The sequence below is a fragment of the Mchenga conophoros genome, linkage group LG14 (assembly GCF_057382185.1).
Source record: "Mchenga conophoros isolate Kocher_MC1m ecotype Shallow Benthic linkage group LG14, M_conophoros_male_GT1.1, whole genome shotgun sequence".
Taxonomy (NCBI): Eukaryota; Metazoa; Chordata; class Actinopteri; order Cichliformes; family Cichlidae; genus Mchenga; species Mchenga conophoros.
The window spans coordinates 25,387,958-25,408,417 of record NC_140539.1 but is presented as its reverse complement, the minus strand read 5'-3'; the positions used below and the strand labels follow the sequence as shown (position 1 = coordinate 25,408,417).

General features: G+C 40.5%; 1 protein-coding gene across 2 annotated transcripts in view; it reads left to right on the top strand.

The window, feature by feature from the left end:
- The window catches only part of schip1 (schwannomin interacting protein 1), a 236,622-nt gene that overhangs the window by 63,112 nt on the left and 153,050 nt on the right, over window positions 1-20,460 (top strand). The window lies entirely within an intron of this gene.

Here is a 20,460-nt window from a genome sequence, read left to right as displayed (position 1 = left end):
CGATTTAAATGAAAGCCAGGTTAGGACCTGCTGGAGTGCTACATGTTGTACCCAAGTTTAACGCACACACGGATGCATCCAAACATTTGGAAACACAAATAAATACAAATAAAGGGAAAGGTCAAATTGTAGAAGACACTAATTAGCACTGCATTAAAATGAGGACTATCTCCTGTCTTGTTACCAGAAATGAGCCATGTCTCTGGAGTAAATTCTCACATGTGTGACCTTGACCTTGTGTGGGTGGAGGCAAAGATGGAACGCTTCATTCTGCTGGTTTCATTGTTTATGGAACTTAAATAAACAAAAGTCTTTCATTCTCACTGCCCCATCTGCCCAGGCCTCCTCCTCCTCGCCTGCCTTTCCCTCTCATTTTGATGAAACACAACACTTTTCATTTCTACTCCTCCATTCCACCTATATGCTTTTCCTCCCACTTTGCTGTCCTCACCATCTCTTCTTGACATGCTTTCTCGATTCACTTCGGCTTCATCTGTCTGACCCTTTCCTATCAGTTCTTCTTTTTCTTAACCTCTTTCTATGGTCTGTTGCTGCCTATACATTTTCTCCCTCTTTCTGTAATTTAGATTTTCATCACACTTTGCTCTCTCTCTGTCTCTCTCAGACTGCCTTTCATTTTATTTCTTTTGATGACTATCTCTCTTTTTCACTTCCCCGTCTTTGTCTCACCCCGTCTCTGTCTCTCTGCACCGCTTCAGTCTCTTTCGGGCTCCCTGCCTCACAGACTCACAGTTCTCCTCTATTAGCATTCCCCCAGGGTGGCTAGACTCCACAATGTGTCGTGTGTCACCTCACCAAAAGGCAAACAATAAAGAAAAATGAAATGTGCCTTTGCATGGAGGAGAGAAGTTTTGAAGAAGAATAAGGAGAGACAGACAAGGTGGGGAGGGAAAGGCGCTGTAATTGAATGAGACAAAAAAAGACACAGACAAATCTGGTCATCCATATGTATGAATGGTACAGAGACCAGACAAATGGATGCATATGAGCCGTGAGTAACTACCCATTTTCCTCTTTTCCAATAAAAAGCAGCCCTGCACAGGTGTGGTGCAGTGCCGCACAGTGTATTCCTGCCCAGCGACACAATTTGCAGAAAATCCACAGAAAAAAGCATTCCCCTCAGCTTTGGTTTGGTTCACAGTTTGTTCTTTTAATATGAGACATGGTTTGGTATTGTTATCAGTGTAAGAGTCGTGGTTCAATATATGAGCGAGACGAGGCAGATTTTTTACAACTCAAAGTTTATCTGAAACAGTTTTGAGTAATTTATCATGATACATTCTCTTAATTATTTTTTGGTCCTTTTCTCTGTTACACATCACAGTAAACTGAATGTCTTTGAACTTTAAAATCAGAAAAACTCAAAGACTTGGAAATCGTGACAGACAAATTTCACTCAAAGAGAAACTGATAACGAAAAGATGAATAAGAATAAGACAAACAATGATGCATATTTATATGCAGTTTTACTGTTGCAAGTCTTCATGTAATTCCCTCTGTATGTGCCATCACACAGTATGCTGTCAGATATATTTTTATCACTATACCATCCCTCACAGCACAAAATGAGCGTAGCAAAGTGTACTTTTCAGATACGCCGTTTGCTAAACAATGGCTGACACTTACAACCCTGAGAAATCCTGTCATCGTGTAGGGTATTCATAAAATGCCCAAGAAACGTATGGAAGCTGTGAATATGAAATGCATGCATTATTCTCTGCGAGTGTGATCTAGTCTCGTATCTGATTTGGACCTCATGCTTGTCTCTTTACAGTAAAACACTGGTGACAGTCGCGCTCCTTTTTCATTTGCTGGAGAAAATATGTGTCCAGCGGGAGAGCAGTGTCCTAACTGTTTGTTGCTAGTATATTCATAAAAGGGTGCACAAATATATGCCTGTTTTCAGGTAATACACATAATCGTGGTGTGCACAGAAGTGGGAATCAATCTTCAAACTCAAAATCAAGCAAGCATTCAAGGTTTCTTTTTCTTACACGCGTACACCTCATCGAACATGAGAAGAGATAAGTCAGACTGTGATATAGAGGGTGTGTCAGCGTGCGTGTCGTGTGATGTAACTCACGAGTGTGAGTTAGTGACAGAGCGAGGAGGAGAACGGAGGTGGGTGACTAAAGGGCGAGATAAAGAGAAGACGGCCTGAAAACACAGCACATGAAAGCAGAGAATTGTCACGCGCCTTCCCCCTCAGGGCCCAGAGATCACCCCCATCTTCCCATCTTGTGACTTGAAAGACACACCATGTCCAAGCGGGTCTATCGGAGATAAACACAAACACACAATGATGCTTTTCCCCAAACTCACACATGCGGCACACAGACCACCCACAGTTTGACAGCCACACGCAGTCTCACAGAGATTGCAGTCATAAGCACGTCTGTCTCACTCATCTTTATACCTGTATGAGGTTTCCAAATTGCAACATCATCATTCGAAATTTTATCTCAAAATGATTCTGAAACATTTGAACAGGAGAGCTCAACCCAGGAGTGACTTTGCAAGACTGGAAAAAGCAATGGGGCAGTCGTTGTGCGTGGTTGTTTGTGTGCTGCACTAAGGTGCCCTCCGACAAATGTTCATGCCCACACAAACACACACACACTGACCTTCAGTGGGTACCTTAGTAGACAGGTGGTAGTGCCATTGCCTGTTGCTAAGCAATTACCAAGTCCATTACCCCTGCAACATGTCCACAATGTACATTTTTTTCCCATCTGTGTGTGTGTGTATGTGTGCGCTTGTTTATGTGATCTTTCACTAAAACAGATGCAATCTACAAAGTGTTTCTTGCTATAAAACACTGACCCTTCTGTTATGCAATTCCCAATTTACATTTACTCATTCAACGCCTCTTAGGTTCAGTTTTTAAAGCTGTTTTTCGTAGTTGCAAAACAGATTCAGTTGAATTAATGCCACCTCCTGAATTTGGTCCTTTATTTGGTCATATGGTGAGCAAGTCTGTAACACAAAGCCATGAGATGATAATGCACCACAGAGATAAAGCATCTATGGTGCATTATGAGAGCTGGCTGGTAATTCTCTTTGGGTTTATGTCCAAGTGAAACATTCACATTGCTAATGTGCACATGCATTCAGTATTACAGACTACACGTATCATACACTCACTTTATTAGTTACACCTTGCTAGTGCAAGGCTGGAACTTCTTTTTCCTTCAGAACTGCCTTAAGTCTTTGTGGCAATGATTAAGCAAGGTGCTGGAAACATTATTCAGAGACTTTGGTCGATATTGACATGACAGCATCATATAGTTGCTGCAGATTTGTCAGCTGAAAATCCATAATGGAAATCTTCTGTTACATCACATCCCAAAGGTGCTTTGTTGGTTAGAGCTGTTGGCTTTGCAGGGCATTTGAGTACAGTGAACTCATTGCCATGTTCAAAAAAGAGATGATATGCAGTTTGGTGTGTTTTCCTGCTGGAAGCAGCCATTACAAGATGGGTCCACTGTAGTCATAAAGGGATGGACTTGGTCAGCAGTGATACTGAGGTAGGGTGTTGTGTTTAAATCATGCTCATTTGAAACTAAGAGGACCAGAGTGTGCCAAGAAAATATCCCCCACACCATTACACCACAACTGGCAGCCTGAACCAGTGATAGAAGGCAAGATTTACCACCAGAATGGCAACACAGATTTCAGTACCCATCAGACCACCAACATCTTCCTCTTCTGTAGCTTCGAGGTGCACATGTTGTGCATTCAGAGCTGCTCTTCTATATACCTTGGCTATAACACATGATTATTTGAGTTACTGTTGCCTTCCTGTCAGAGGTCAGAAGCAGTCTCTGACCTCTGACACAAACAAGGTATATTCACCCAAAGAACTGCTGATCTCTGCATATTTTTTTTCTTTTCAGACAATTGGGTTTGAACTTCACCAGGTCATCTTGACCTTAACCTGAATGCATTAAGTTGGTGCCATGTGATTGGCTAATTAGATGCAGCTGTCATGCAAAGTCATTGCACGCCTTTTCTGCATTCTCTGTTGTTTTTTGTTTTTTTTTAAAGCAGTATATTTATAACATCTTCAGTTCATTTTCTTTATTTGTAAGAGGATGGGAATTAGGAAGTGAGATTTATTATTTGCACATTTGGTCCGTGTGTGTGTGTGTGTGTGTGTGTGTGTGTGTGTGTGTGTGTGTGTGTGTGTGTGTGTGTGTGTGTGTGTGAAAGAAAGAAAGAAAGATGTACGCAGCCTGATATACAACACACTAGCTAAATGCAGCAGCATGTGTTGGCTGTAAATAACCAGCAAGCTATTATAAAAGGTTAGACAACTGCAGCTGGTGCAACACAGTGCAGACTGAAAGACACAGATATATACAAGAGCCACCTTGATCCGCTGCAGGTACACAGACAGATGAACAGACACCACTAGATGTTAAACAATTCAACCCTTCCTCTTCCCTTCACTCTGCCTGAAAGAGACTGAATGCGATTTGATCTTTAGCATGAGATAGACAGATACCCTCCCCTAACAGTCAGCCTATTCGAGGAACCTATGTTTGCCCCTAATGCAGAAATGATTGGTGCTTGATGTGATTACTTTTCCCCAGTATTCAATTAAAATAACCCCTCTCTGAAAAAGGAAAAAACACATTGAGGGAAAAAGCATTACTTACCCTGTCTGACTGCTTCCTCCTCCCCTCCCACCTCTTTCTTCCGTCAAGTTCATTTCACCTCTGCTCGTTCAGTAAAGGAAAGGGTAATTAAAGTTGAACTTCTCCTGCGCTAACATATGCTGAGAAGTGATTGTGTGCACAAATAGTACTATGTGTACTTCAAGAACAATCAAAAGGAAAATGCACATTTAAGAACTTTTTAGGTACTTATTAACTTATTGGCCAATAATTATTATAACTCCCTCCACCCATTTTCACCCCTTTGTTTGTTTTGTTCAGAATTTTGTGTATTTGTTCATTCATTTACACAAGCCAAAGAAAAATAGAAAAAGTAGACGTCTAGCCCTGCCAAGCGAGCAGCGCTTGTCTCAGTCAAGCCTTTTGATGTGATTCTGAGATCCTGAGAGTCGTTTGGGCTCCCTAATCATTCAGTAGATGTCACAGTTGTATTAATCCATAACGATGAGTAGCTGGGATGGCAGTTATGTGCATGAGTGAAAATCACTGCCTCTGGAAAGCAGTTTATGCATAATGTGTAGTAGTTCCAGTGATGATCTTATTACTTTGTGTCTGATTTATATGTACCCAAATTACAGTAGTATTTTCTTTGAACACGAAACTAAACTAAACCATGCATGAAGAAAATGACTTATAGGAGGTTTTAATGGGTTTCTTGAGAAAATAGAGATTTCTGTAATATGCTTATTGACTTACTTGGTAATAGTAAGAAAAGGAATTTCCAAACCAGTCTCATGTCTGTATGCTAAATACAGCCATTATCTAAGCACAGCACAGAGAGCTAAACTGCCAGTCTATGAATGTTGATTTTTTTTTGCACCGATTGAAAAAACACATTAAGAAATCTTAACTGGTGAATTTGTGCTCAGTGGATTTTATTACTTTTGCACGTTCTCCTTCATTTACATTTTTCTGTGAAAGCTAATTCACTCTCTCCCGGCTATAGCTTCACTCTAAGGCCAGTCCACAGCCTGTACATCTGCCTGGCCACTGTGGTTTTGTAGGGATCGTGTTTTGCGAGCACACAAAGTGGGATGGTTCTTATACTGTAGGCAAGAAAGCTCATTCATGTGTTTAAATCAACATTTTGTATAGCAAGATAATGAACTGGCGATCTGTCCATGTGGTCCCTGCCTCTTGCCCTGTGATCTCTATATAGGATAAGCTTTCCAACTTTGAACTGGATAAATGGACGTTCATTTTATCACTTTTTAGCAAGTTTCAGAGTGTAACCAAACAGTCGAAGTTCACATGACAGAACTTACCTCTGTGTTTTTTTATTAGGTATGTTTCTAACTGTTTGGTGCAGCAAAATAGTTTTCATCGTGATATTTTTTATATTCACGACTATCTTTCACTTCATGCTACGACTTCATTTTATTATTACCTGCGTGTCTTTCTTTTTCATGCTCGTACACATGTACTCATCTTGCTCCTCCCTCTCTCTCTGGGTAAGGGCCCTGTGGTAGAAGTGGTGATTTATGGTTTATGGCTTCTGGCTCCAAATGGGATGTTTTATTCAGTGGTGGGAGGAAGTTGCTGCCTTTCTCCACTGCATTCTGGAGAGTTGCGTTAAAACGGCGTTAACACAAGCACACACACAAACATGCGCAATTTAGAAGGATGATTTACCGCCAACACTGACATTTCTGCTTTAAGTTTAGACATGTTAGACGAGGAAAGATGAACTGAGCAAGATGGACAGATTGACAGCCATTTAGGGAGAAGAGAAACGGAATAGAGGGTAACTTCTGTAGCTACTGTGGAGTTGACCACAGTGTGTGAGTACGGTATGTGCTTAAAGTCAAGGTCACCCCAGCGGGCTGCATTTCCATAGCTGTTGTCAGCTCACATGCTGACAGCTACACATAGATTTGTGGGCAGAAATGGAAATTTTTCAGTTTCTCTGTTTTTTTCTTTCTTTCTTTATTTGCATTCACATGTGCGTCCAAATGTGTTGGCTCGGGTTAGGATGCAAGAATGTAAATGTGCATGTTTATGCATCTGTCGAGTGGATGCAGTGGGAAAGATCATGCTTCTGAAAATAGTGTGAATATTCATCAGCTGTGTACTGGTGACGGTTACCCATGTACCTGTCTCTCAGAGTCTCTGGTGGTTGCAGCTACACATAGACACACATCTATAATTCGGTGACGTTTGCTATATTCTTCTTCTGCGTCGGGATACTTGTTCACTGTCTCGTTTTTATTCACATATTGGATTCATGCATGCTTGAGTTTATATTGATGCCGTGTGTTTGTTTGAGGGTAGGGCATCCACTGATTTATTTATTGCTTCTGTCCCTTAGAGACATCCTGTGAGCAGGATAGACTGCAGCTTGTCTCCACTCTGTGTTTATGACCTCCAGTTGATGTTCTTGTGGCAGAGCTCCCAAACTCTATGCTTTAATTCCAGCAGAGATCCTGCTGGAGAGACAGGTGCACTAAACATGACTTATCCCTCACCTGAGTCCCCTACGATTGGACGCTAATTGAACTTCTGTGTACATCTGTGTGTGTGCATGTGTGTGTTTGCTCGTGCTCCTGTGTATATGGCCATGACTCTGCTATTGAAACGCATGCACTTTCACACACATATATCTCCGGAACTAATTTCAACTTCATTCTCGTTGTGTGATCTGGAGAGCAAAGACAAGTCATGCAATAGCTCAGCATGGAGCCGTAAACACAGCAGGTGAAATGGTGCTCAGGGAGCACACAACTCTCCCTGAGCTCCCCAGGAATATTCAGATAGTTTTCATTTTCCACAAGATTGACTCTGGTTGATGGCCACTCGGTATGAGATTGGAACATAGCAAAATAAAATTAGGGGAGCCACACCAAGAAAGGGAATGTGTGTTTGTGTTTAACATAAACATTCCTCTGTCTCTTGTTGAGGCGAGTTACAAGCAGATGGTTTTTATGAGTGACAATATGGATATTTTCTTTCTGGCTGTATTGCTTTGACAAAGGGGGGGGGGGGTTAACCTGTTGTCCAGCTCATTTGCCAATTATTTTTCGTTATGCCATAATAATGTATTTAGTAACCTGCATTACCTGGCCAGCTTGTGTTTTTTTATATGCACTGCAGGGCAGAATAACAGCGCGTGAGACATGCTGGAATGAAGTCAGCGTTTAAAAAAAAAAAACACAGACAAAAATGTCATAGTTATTTGAAATAATGGCAAGAAGGACAGAATGTCATATAGAAAGCCAACAAAATGAGTGAGTTTTTGATGGAAAGCTGAGGATATGGATAAAAGATAATTGGTTGTTCACAAAGTAAGAGTATGGAAGCTTTGGCTTGCTGTCTAAACTGTAGCTGACCTTTATTGAAGGAAAAATATTACTGAGTCCACCTGTCCTTCAAAATCATTGTGTTTTTCTGTCTTTTCACTTTTCTCCATGCCTTTATGCCCCTAACCTATTTCTGGACATCTGTGTGTTTGCAAGTTCTTTTAATTGTGTGCGGTACGCCTTTTCCCGTGTTGTTACAGCTTCGCTCGTAGTGATAAATCTAGTTATAGTGTTGCCATAGGGGCGGATTGCAGAGAGACAACCCCCCCCTATTAAAGCCTACTATTCTTAGCTCAAGCAATCACAGCACTCTCATTATTACTCAATAGGATGGAGGCATGCGACTCATCATCTCTCATCATCTGTACATCCCCGGGCAATAAATGCACACATTAAAACTTTGCACATGCACATTCACATCCTCTGCTTATTATATACTATTGTAGCTGATATGTTTTTGTATTGTTGCAGAAGTGAAAGAAGCAGCAGGGTGGGGGGGGGAAGGGCTTCATCAATACTCATTGTAACATGAGTCCCAGTGCTCTTATAGTGCCTTAGTTTTTACATTCAGCAGTGTGAAAGTCATTTATCTGTTTTAGATAGTCTGATGCTTTTATTGTGTTGTAATAATAATCTACAATGAGGGAACCTCTGGGGATTATTAAAAACTATGTTAAGATACAAAAATACAGACAACTTGGACTTAGAATTTCCAGCTTGTTCCAGCAGCACAAGTAACAGGAAGGAAAGGTAAATCAGGGATGTAATTAGAGATGTAAAAAAAAGCCAAAATGTTATACTATGCGCAGATGGTTACTATATACAGTAAATTACAGTAACAGTTTTTTATATGTACATAAATGCAGGGGGGAATGATAATAATATACCAATATTTTTAGAGAGTTTTCATCCTGTGTCTGTATGTACAGCTTGGATGCTGTTGGAATGAAATACCTATGATAGCCTTCAGTCCTGTAACAGTCTACTGTTAAAGAAGCTGCTCAGAGGTGTTGTCCATAATGAATATTAGCTTGGCTAACATCCTCCTCTCACTAGGGCTGCCACGATTAGTCAACTAGTCACGATTACGTCGACTATCAAAATCGTCGACGACTAATTTAATAGTCGACGTGTCGTTTGAAGCTTTGTAAGATCCCAAAAGATGCAGGAATAAGTAGTAGGATTTAAGAGTGTAATAATGGACTGAAACAGAAGATGGCAGCACTGCACGTACAACGATGCCAGCTGCCGTTAAACCCCGAAGAACAAGAAACTGTGTCCCAGAATCGCGGCCCTGCTCAGTTTCCAACAATGGCGGCAGCTAGTTAGTTTTAATATTACTCTTATTATTCTTTCTGGGTCACAAAATAAACGTTTAACATATTTTCAGGTGAGAATGTAGCTGTGTAAGCCTCAAATTTCTGCTCAGTTTATCAAGACACCACATATTTTCAAAAGCGCTCCGATGTTTTCGGAGACGTCTGTTACCCACTAGTTCAAGCTAGCTAGCTAGCTAGCCGGAGTTCAACGCTCACTAGAGCCGGTGAGAACACCGGACTCCCGGCAAATCGTTTTCAAGCCCGTTTTTCGCTACTCAGGTTAAACATGATATATAAGTCACTTAGATACCTTAAAAATGTTATTGTTTGGCTTTTTTCAGTATTTTATTTGTTCCTGAGTAAATCGGTTTGGCTGAGATTAAAGTTATACAGTAGTTTTTACACAACTGATTATCAGAAGTGTGAGATGCTGGAGAATATACTCCGGTGTCCCGTTATATTTGTCATGGTCCTGCGACCATGACTCAGTGACTTTATGTTTATGTTCTTTATTGTTATTACTTTCATTATTATTCATGGCTGTTTTGGGATGGTTTGTGTTTGGGATTTTAGACACTGGGTTCTGGGTTTGTGCTCCCTCTGTTGGTCCCTGGTGTTAGTGTTCCCCTGTCTCGTCAGGTTAATCAGGTCCAGCTGTTTCCCCCACCTGTGTGTGATTTCCCAGTGTCTCTTTGTGTACTTATAGTGTGTGATTTCCTCTGCTCCTCGTCGCGTCGTCTGTGTTCATACCCTGTGAAATCCCCTGCGTGCTCTCCCTGCTGTTCTCCCTTCATGTTCAGGTTTGCCACTCCTTTGTGTAGTTTCACCCAGTTTAGTTCATCCTTAGTTCTGTTTTGCCATCTCCACTTTATGTTTGATATTGTCAATAAATCACCTTCACATCTGAGTAAGTGCTGCATTTGAGTCCTCCTTTCCACTCTTCACACGGCCGCTGCCCCGGACCGTGACAATATTATAGATAGCAAGGAGCAGACGGCTGAGTTTATTAAACTCACAGATCACATTCTGCAAATTTCATTTAAATTTAATAAACTATCATCTTGTCTTTATTTTTAGTTAGCACATACCTTAAACACTTAAAGCTGTAAGCTAATGATAGTTATATAAGAGCAGATGCACGCTGGTGCAATAAGCTGTACGTTTTACGTTCAATGGATGCATGATCTGATTAGTCGACTAATCGCAAAAATAATCGGTGACTAGTCGACTATCAAAATAATTGTTTGTGGCAGCCCTACCTCACACCAACCTTCTCAGTGGAGTCAAGGGGGCTGTCCAGGACAGAGCTGGGCTTCTTTACCGAGCCTTTTCCTCTCCCTCTCCGTGCTTCCACCTCCCCAGCAGGCAACCACATAAAAGACACCAGAAACCATCACAGTGTCATAGAACGTCCTTTACAGTCTAGTTCAAGGCCATTTGTTTTGTTATGACTAAATTATTTAATGTGTGATAATGGCTAATAAAAAGCATTTGAAGCTTATAGGATGCACACAGTAATTGCACATCACTTCAAATGTGACGGCTGGTCGTTTGCAGACATTCCACTGGTTGCCTAGGTGACCCTCTAACGTGTTTGCTGCCAGCTCATATTTCAATCAACAGTATTCTTCACTCTCATCTGTAGTTACTTCAGTCGTTGCCTGGAAATTGAGAACGTTTGTCTTGGGTTCCGCCCACTTCCTGCCGCCATTGGTTATTTGACCCATAGTAGCTTAAAGTTGCAGAATATCATTTGTTTTCTATAGTCTCTGGTCACAGCATCATTCCAGTCTATATGCAATTTAATGCTTTGGAATATAAAGTATTATTATTATTTTCAGAAGACTAGATTTATTTAAGTTGCATGATGTTATTGATGGGCATCCATCTTTAAGGACAGAGTCAAAGTAATGAAATGCATGATAAAGAGAGATGAATGGTCCTAAACTTTTCAAAAAGCTCTGAGAGAACATCATAGACAGTTCTAAAAAGAAAACATCTGGGCCGTGCTGTCAGTGTATCAGTCTGGTGATCTGTAGCAAGTGTGACGTGAGACTTTTTATCCACCTTATCTGAGGCTCATCTCTACAACTTTGCTCTGCAGGATTTAACTAGAAAAAACTTTTTTAGATTTAAAAAAAAACTCTTAAGATCTCTGGATTTGTCTGAGTAGTTCAGAGAAACAGAATGAGACACAGAGAGATAATGAGAAAGAGAGCCGGGAGGAACAAGCGGCACAGCTCCTCACCTCTCCCTCTCCCTGCTCCCACTGTCATGAGAGTGTGTTCGTGGGTGTGTTGGACAGGCGAATGGCTTGTTTATGGGCAGATTAATTGCTTTTATGGCCTTTTTTCACCCCGTGAATGGTGCTGGGTGTTTTAATGAACACCCACACTCCCTGCCTGCCTCATAAGCCTGGTATGCCATTCCCACTGCTGATTTTTAGAGCAAAGCCAAGCTTTAGATAGAGCCCAGCAAAGCTAATTGCCTAATGCTCACTCCACAGTAAGGAGCACAGTTGCGTGTGTGTGTGTGTGTGTGTGTGTGTGTGTGTGTGTGTGTGTGTGTGTGTGTGTGTGTGTGTGTACGACTGTGCACCGTGCCTTCTTAAGAGGCCCAGCACAGGTGGGTGGTTCAAGCCGAGGCCCACAGGGCTGAGGGTGACCAGCAGCTAACTGGACCGTGACTTTAATAATTTCCTGCTGAGCTGAAGAAAAGTGAGCCAGGCTTTCTGCAAGCTACTGTTAAGCTACTGTCATGGACACAAAGATGTTTAAAAAGACCTTTCAAGAACAAGATACAATGATATCTTTGAGCAGAGGCAAGCATTTAGTAAATACACTGAAGGAATTAAGACGGGATAAAGACATTTAACATGGCAGCTTTACATGGATCAATTAAAAACAGTAATGGAAAGTCTCTACTTGCTAGTTCCCTGCCCCTTTTACTTCTTGCTTCATCACCTCTAACAGTGCAATTTTGGGTTTCTCTTTTCTACTCTGTTCTTTTCTCCTCTCTTCCGCTACCTCTTTCCTCCTCTCATTAATTAGGTTTGCAGGATTTCTCTTGCTTTTGGCTTTCTACTTCATTAAGCCTGAACAGCAGTGAACCATTGCTAATGGACAGTCTCAGCTCTAACTCACAACTAAAGCCCAGCGTTAATTGTTTGCTTTGTGTAAAGTATATGTGTGTGCAGCTGTATTTGCAAGTACTGAACTGTGTGCATGTAGTGTGAGCACAAAGGCTGTAAAGAAAACAGGCTTTATGTGTCATTTATTTGATTATGTGTTTAGAAAGTTGCAAGAAAAACAGCATGTAGACTTAAGCAGCCATGATGGCCCTTGATTTATCTCACCTTTAGAAGTTCAGAATAGCAACTTTTTGTGTTTCAATCACTTTTGTAGTTAAAGAGGTGTCTTGTTAGTTAAGTGCGACCTGGTGAAATTACTCCAGTAACATCACCCTGGTATCTCAGCTTTGGCTTGGACTATACAAATTTAAAACATAAAAACCGAACAGTTAACTCTTCAGGCTTTAACTGTTTTAACAAAAGATAAAAGCGAGTTACATTATCAGTCTGGATCCAGTATCTTTATAGTTTCATGTGATGGAGTTAGAGTCACAATGACTTGGTAGAGTTTGCAGCCTTTACTTTAAGTGCTATGCCTAATCATTTTAATGCACTTTAGCGGTCTTTAACATAACGTGTTCCGGCCTTGTTCAGATGCAAAATAAAGATCTGAATAGAACCATATCACCTGAACTAAAAAGCCCTTAGGGAGCTCACATTCCTTACTCTGCATCTCTTTTACTACTCTTTCCACAACTACCTTTACAATCCTATTAAGCAGCAATGCCGATCCTTCCATTTGACCATAATGCCCAATAAAAACAACTTTATGGTTGCATACATTTACCTTCAGCTCTTTGCATATATATTGCTCTTCATCCAACAGTGCAGTCGTTAGTACTGTGGTGTTATGCTCAGCTGCCGTGGAGGACAGGTAGTATTGATTGGTGCTGTAAAAGGAGGAACTGCTTTACAGTGTGTTTGTTCTGGCATGTTAACGGCTGGCTTTACCGCTCTGATTATGGCCCACCGGGAGCCTGTTAACTACACATTGGAAATGCTGCTTGGAAAAAAGGACACAAGGAAGCGACAGTGTACATTTCCTCAGGCTGTGTGTGGCTTCACAGTGAGACAAAATGAGTCCCCTGCCTGTGTCAAAGGATACATTGTTGTACTTTGATCTTTCATATCTGGTTAAAAGTTCAGACCTAACTTTCTGACAATTAAGATCATTTCAAACTTGGCTGATTTCATCAGTCTGTCTGTCACAGGACACCTTCATGTTGTAGTGTTGAAAGTGATGCAGAAATGTTACGAGCTGTGACCTTGTAAGACTGTCATTTCTCCATTAAAAAAGGCATGAGATTAATGCGAAGGAGTCTTAAAGGATCTTTATACGCTATTATATTAGTATGTCAACATGTAAAGGGCACAGTAATATCATATGACTCAACTTGGGTGTGCTGTGTTTTGTTACACTGAAAGTCGTGTTGCCCCTCATTGGTTTGCGCCTGAATGCCTGCATTGCTAACAACATTCTCTCATATGAGTGCAGTTTTTGCAAATAAATTGATTGTTATTCTGGTGCGACAAACCCCCCACAGCTTGTGGTCTGAGTCTGAATTTCTAATTTGATAAGTGCAAAGAAAAAAGATACACTGCATGCACAGAATTATGTTTTTCCACAGTGGACCAGTTCCTGCTCCAATCTGACACCACACAGATGCTCAGTCTGTTGCCTCGACAACTGGGGACCTCTGTGTGTGTCTGTGTCCCTGTGTCTTTGTGCATGTGTGTATGTTTTGCTCTCAACTCTTCTCACCTCCTGCAGCTGGCATTGCTCACGGTGTGGTCCTTATCCACTTAACTGAACTCCTTTGACATTTTAGGTTCAGCTAAATCATTTTAGCTTTTACCCCCTTTACCTCTCTTGCTTATTAACAGCATCATTCCATCTTCATTTATTACTGTTTGTGTTCGCTGGCAGTGATGTGATTTTTCACCTTTTCTCCATGGTATTACATCTTTAGGTTGTCTCCTTGCTCCATTTCCTCCTCTTGCAGTCCGTCCTCTCCGTCTCTGACACGTCAGTTATTAACCTAACTCCCAAGGCAGAATGAAGGGCTCTGTGTCTGTGTGTGTGTGTGTGCAACAAAGAGTGCCATAGAAAAAGTATAGGCCACCTCTAGTTGCAGGGTCACTCGGGGACGACATTGCCAGTGTTTGGACACCGAATCCCAATGGACACTGGGAAAAATCTGCACATACACACACACACACACACACATGGAAGCAATAAGACACAGTGCCTTGTCAGGAATAGCTAGAGATAACAGCACCTGTTCTCAGGTTTTGCTATCACTCCCACACACAAATGCAGGGTGTTCCGACAGGTTCTGTGTCCCTGTGGCAGAAGAGAGCGATGAGGATGTGAGCCTGATGGCAGAGATGGCGCCGGCTGGCTGGCTAGGCCAAAGAACCCCAGGGAGGTTTGACTGATAGAAGCTGCCTCCAAGCTCTTTGGCTAGCGTGTCTGTTTGTGTGTGTGTGTGTGTGTGTGTGTGTGTGTGTGTGTGTGTGTGTGTGTGTGTGTGTGTGTGAGAGAGAGAGAGAGAGGGAGGGGTCTGTGTAGCACCGCAGATGGTATGACAGTATTTAAATTAGTTAGGTTACCATCAGTGGAAGACCACATCATGACAGCTTTTTGGCTGAAAGGTGAATGGAATAACTCCTAGCCTCAAGGTTATTAAACTGGGGGAACCTCCAGCTAGATTTAGCAGGAAATAATTTATGCATGTCGTTATTTGTTTGCTTGGTGGCTGACATATTGTTGATAGATACACAGTCATACATCAGTTTCTGGGATTGAATTAATATGAATGTGTGTTCAGTCAAGCACTGGACTAATATTTCAATTACTGTTTTATACCATTACTACACAGCCATTAGAGGGACACAGTCTGCAGTACATCAAAAACAAAAAACATACATCGAGCTTTGACAATATTTTTATTTTTTTTGACAAATTATCCTGTGTAATATACTTAATCTTGGCTTCACTTGAACCAACAGTTTTATGACTTTATCAGTCATAATTAATATAGTACAAAACTGTCTAGCACTCTGAGTTTTTCCTTTTTTATGACAGCAATGAAGCACATTGTTCTATTTATTCTACACAAATGTGTGTTGTCTGTTGTGATTTCATTTAATTGAATATGCTTATCCTGCTTTGTCTTAATTAATTACTTAATTTTGATCTATGATTTGAGCATTTAAACTGACCGTGATTACCTGGTTAAATCACGTGTGTGAATCCCAAAACATTGATTCTATTCATCTGGACGTAGCGTTTTCGTTGTGAAAAGCATTTCGGTACTTATCTAAAGTGACTTCTTCAGTCTCAGAAAGACAATCTCATGCTCCATCTCGTCTTTATGAGACTGAAGAATCAACTTTTTGGGATTTCCTCACCTGGATGATTGAGTTTGCAAGACACGTGTGTAAGTGTTAGTATGTGTTAATGGATCAGTCAAGGTACAAGAGACAGATTTACACTCGTACAGGAGAGATGAAGGCCACTTCCCAGGAAGGCCATTTCTCTCTTCTCCGTGCTGCTCTGGCTAGTTGGCCTTGGTCCAGCTTAATTCTTTCTCAGCACACAGGCCAGTTCTTCCGCCTCCACATCCCTTCTTTCCTTTGCCAAGAAAGAACCTTTCACCAATTTTCTTCTTCTTTAATACCTTCAGCAACTTCCAACTACATCATTTCAAGAGAAAAGTCATGGCTGTCTAGTTTTCTTTCATACAGTGAGAGAGCACGTTTATGCAACATCCAATATAAAAGAGCAAAATATGTAAATTACCTTAAATATACAGCACTTCTGATTGATTAATCTTCTGTTCCCAGTGTGCAAAACAACACAAACATCACCACAAAGCCTTCTATAGTCATTTTTATGTTTCAATTCATGTCAGGTAGAGCCATTCTTTATAGTCCCATTTTAGAAAATGTGATGTGCAGCCAGGTATTAAAGTATTAACAAGATAATAAGGCAGGAACTCCACAGAGAACTGTAACACAGAAAAACAATATTGTAAAAGCAAAACAAAAAACACTAAAATAATTATATAAAAGCAATAAAAAGTATAAAAAACAATGTAATATGTGTAGCATCAGTTACCACAAACCAGCCTGTCAATACCACCTTAAAACACATTTTAACAATTGGTTTTGAGCCCATGATATAATAAGAAGGGTTATGGTAAACTGCCTGTTTAAAAAAAATGTAAACACTCCCAGGTTGTTAATCAGAAATTTTGGATATTACAGAACATGAATCAGCTGTTTGAACATCTTTCAGCCTGTGCAATTTAGTTTGAAACACCAAACTTTGCATGTGGGAAACAAACCATCCATTGAACTAAGAAGAGTTTAATTATAAGTCTTTCCCCTTCATATGGCCAGGATGCACACTCCGCAAGTAGCTGTGGCCAAGCTTTAAAGCCAAATATATAATAAATGTGTAGCCATGTGAGTGACTGGTAACCAGTCCCTTGAGTACCTCTTGGCCTGTGACAGCTGGGATAGGCTCCAGCCCTTTGTAACCCAAAGTTGGATAAGTGCCTGAAAAAGAAAGATAAACGATGAATGGATGGTTGGGTGATTATGAGTAAGTAGTGTTCTGTCATGATAGCTACAATCTGAAGGGCAAGAGCTCAAACTCTTAGTTCAGAGTTGCCAGTAAAGGGTGTCAATATTGAATGCATTTGGCCTTCCTAGACACTTTCTGCCCATCCGTCGTTTTTGACATGTCCTGTCAAGCTTATTCTTAATGGCCCTATGACCAATTCTCAATACCATTTCAGGTGAAGTGTATACCTGTATTTTCATCTATTGATTGATCTTTACATAGATCCGTACACACACGACAAAAAAGACCTCCAAAACAACTACTAGTCCACTGCACTCTGCTTTGTCTGTCCTTATTCCTAATGCCAGTATATTTCTCACAGTGTGATTAAATCGCTGACTTTCCTCTTTATCATCTCCACTAATTGTGTGCTTTCTCTTCTCATTGCCTCCCTGTGCCTGTCTTGTTTTATTTTCATTTATTTTCTCGGAAAGTTGAGTTAAGGAGAAAAGACTGATGAAGGAAGAAAGCAGTGGGGATAGAGAGAGGAGGCGAAGGAAGGGAAGATAATGAAACAGGTCTTGTGGTCTGTATTTGGCTGCCTTTAGCTCTATTTCCTCTGTTGTTATTTCCTGGGAGTTCAAGGTCTCTTCTGCATCAGCATCTCTCCCTGCCTCCCTACTCCATCCTCTCTCTACTGTGCCTGACTTTACCATAAATCCACCAATACACAGGTTCACATATACACAAACACTCACACCAATCAATACAAGCCTGCTTGGCACTGCCAAAGCCTAAAATGACTATAGATTTTCTGTCGACTCTGCCACTAAATTATGCAAACCTCTGGTTTATGTTCCGGTACATTTTTGGTATTCCTTCTCTAAAACTGGGATAGTGGTTTTCCATGCAGATCAGAATGGAAAGATACAGGTACGGATAGCAGGAGAAAATACTCAAACAGGATCTAATAAATTCTTATAATAGCACATTGAGCTTTTGGTTTGGTACACAGTAACTGCAAAATGTTTACTGCTACAGGTCTTAAAATCAATACCATGTATTAAAGTCAATGTAAATGTCCCCCTGAGTTCAGGATTGTGTTTAAGTGATGAATAACGCACTCCTGATGTTTGCGTTGCAGTTTTTGTTTTTCAACCTCCCATACGCACAAGCAAGGATCAAAAAACAGTGATGAGAAAAATGACGTGAAGGATGAGGTACTACAAATACTTAAATGCAATTTACCGTAAATAAACTACACCTTTTTAAATAACTTAATGTTGATCTATTGTTATGCTAAGTACGGAAATAAACTTTAAATCTAAAAATGAAATTCAACAAATTATTGAATGCAAATAAAAAATGGTAATTAGGCATCTTAATAAAAACGTAATAATGTGTTTTACTATCTTTTTAGATGTTTTTAGAAAATACAAATTTTAAAATGAATTCCTAACAAAAATAATTATAGATAAATATCATTTCAATTTAAGAGTTTGCACATACTAGTGTGTGTGTGTGTGTGTGTGTGTGTGTGTGTGTGTGTGTGTGTGTGTGTGTGTGTGTGTGTATTGTTCAGTATTACTGATGAATGTGTGAGAAGCTGTATGTTTCTATGGACATTTACAGTGTAAGGCAAACACATGTTTTTACTGTTTAGTGTCATTCTCTATGTTTTGAGTGAGGTTACGACCCATTTAACACGACTATTCTTGCACTAAACTTTTCAGTTTGCATGCTGATTAATTAGTTTTAGTTGTACTTTCTTCTTTTCAGTAAAACAATAAATAAGGATTCAATTCTGTGTGTCAGCTTGTGTTAATGTTTGTGACGCGTGTCTCTATGTTAGTGCCTCCTTGTGTGCTTGTAAGTGTGTGCGTATGTGTGTGTGCTGAAGTTGGCTAACAGTTTGTCTGGTCAGGCTTGTGACAGTACCATCAGTAACTCGAAGGGGAAATTGAAATGATCGCCTCATTCAGTCTCCCAGCACCTCTATTACTCAAAACCACACACACACACACACACACACACACACACACACACACACACACACACATCTCTACTCATTTATACTCTGCTTATCTCTACATCATGTTGTTTAATTCTCTGGTATCTCTTTCTCTAGAGAGAGAAAGTGTTTAATTGGATTTCTATCTGTGAAACTGGTGGATTCTATAGCATAAAACCTACTGTCTTTCCAGGGAATTTGGAAATGCAAAGGTGACTTCACCGGCTCTCAAAACAAATGACAGTTCAGGGAGGTCTGGGTTCAGTGGAGCTGCAGTTGTGCTTTCAGTGAACCTTATTTCATCTGAGTAAACGGAGAGGAAAAGACAAAGTGGGAAAAAAAGAGAAGGGGAGGAAAAAGCTTCTTGAAACAGTCATTGATCACTAGTCAAAGTCCTTGATTCTGCCTAATGAGCTGCTTGTTCCTTCTGGGAGGCAGAGAAATGAGAAAAAAACAACACTGCCTGTCACACTGAAATTAAGCAAACAGCCAAACAAGATATTTTTATAAGCCTAGTTCTATAATATAGTAAGACAGTGGTTCCTACACTGTTTTAAATGCACTATTTATGTACTACGTTTGTGTAAGTAACACTTCAGAAGGACAGGACACTTGCATAGTTATTAAGTGGGGAACTTATATATCAACACATATAATGAATATTAAACACCTTGAACCAAAGCATCAGCTAACCACTTGAGTGTGGTGATTTGTCTTAGTGTGGTCATACATGTGCAAGCTGCAAAAATATTTCTTTGTGCAGGTTTCTTTACAGCCCACTTTGCTATTTAATAGATGCAATATATTCTTTCGTGCATAGGTCATTATGCAGTAATGAATTAATAACAATAATAGCCAAATAAAATTGAAGTTTGCCCATAAACACACATCCACAAATACATTGGGATGACGCTGATAGATGCTTGGTGCCCTGATGCGACTCGCTTGGCTCATCAGGAAGAAATGCTCCACTTAAACATTGTTGCTCCTTTGTAATTGAATTAGTATGTTCAATTATGTAGAGGCAGGCCTGTCCTCATTATAAAGCACTATTAAAACTCAAGAATGGAGCCAAGGGGAGGAGAGCAGCTGGCGAGGACTGGAGGATGGAGCTAAAAGTAATTTTAGTAGAGGAGTAAAGTTTTACTGCTCTAATCTCCAATGTGATTGGCACATCTGTACAGCTGTGCCATTGCTACATCAATGATGTCCTTTGCGACTTATTTGCTCTGCCCTGGTCTCTCTCTCTTTCTATCTGTGTGCTTCTGATCCAAATGCCTGGAAAATGCTGAGCCAGCTCAGATGGCCGAATTTTTTCAAAGCTTACTTTACTAACTTCTCAAGAAAACATTTAAGTGAACCAAAATGCTGCCAAACCGCATCCCTCAGGGGTCCCTGATCTCAGCACAATGATCACACATCTGGCACACA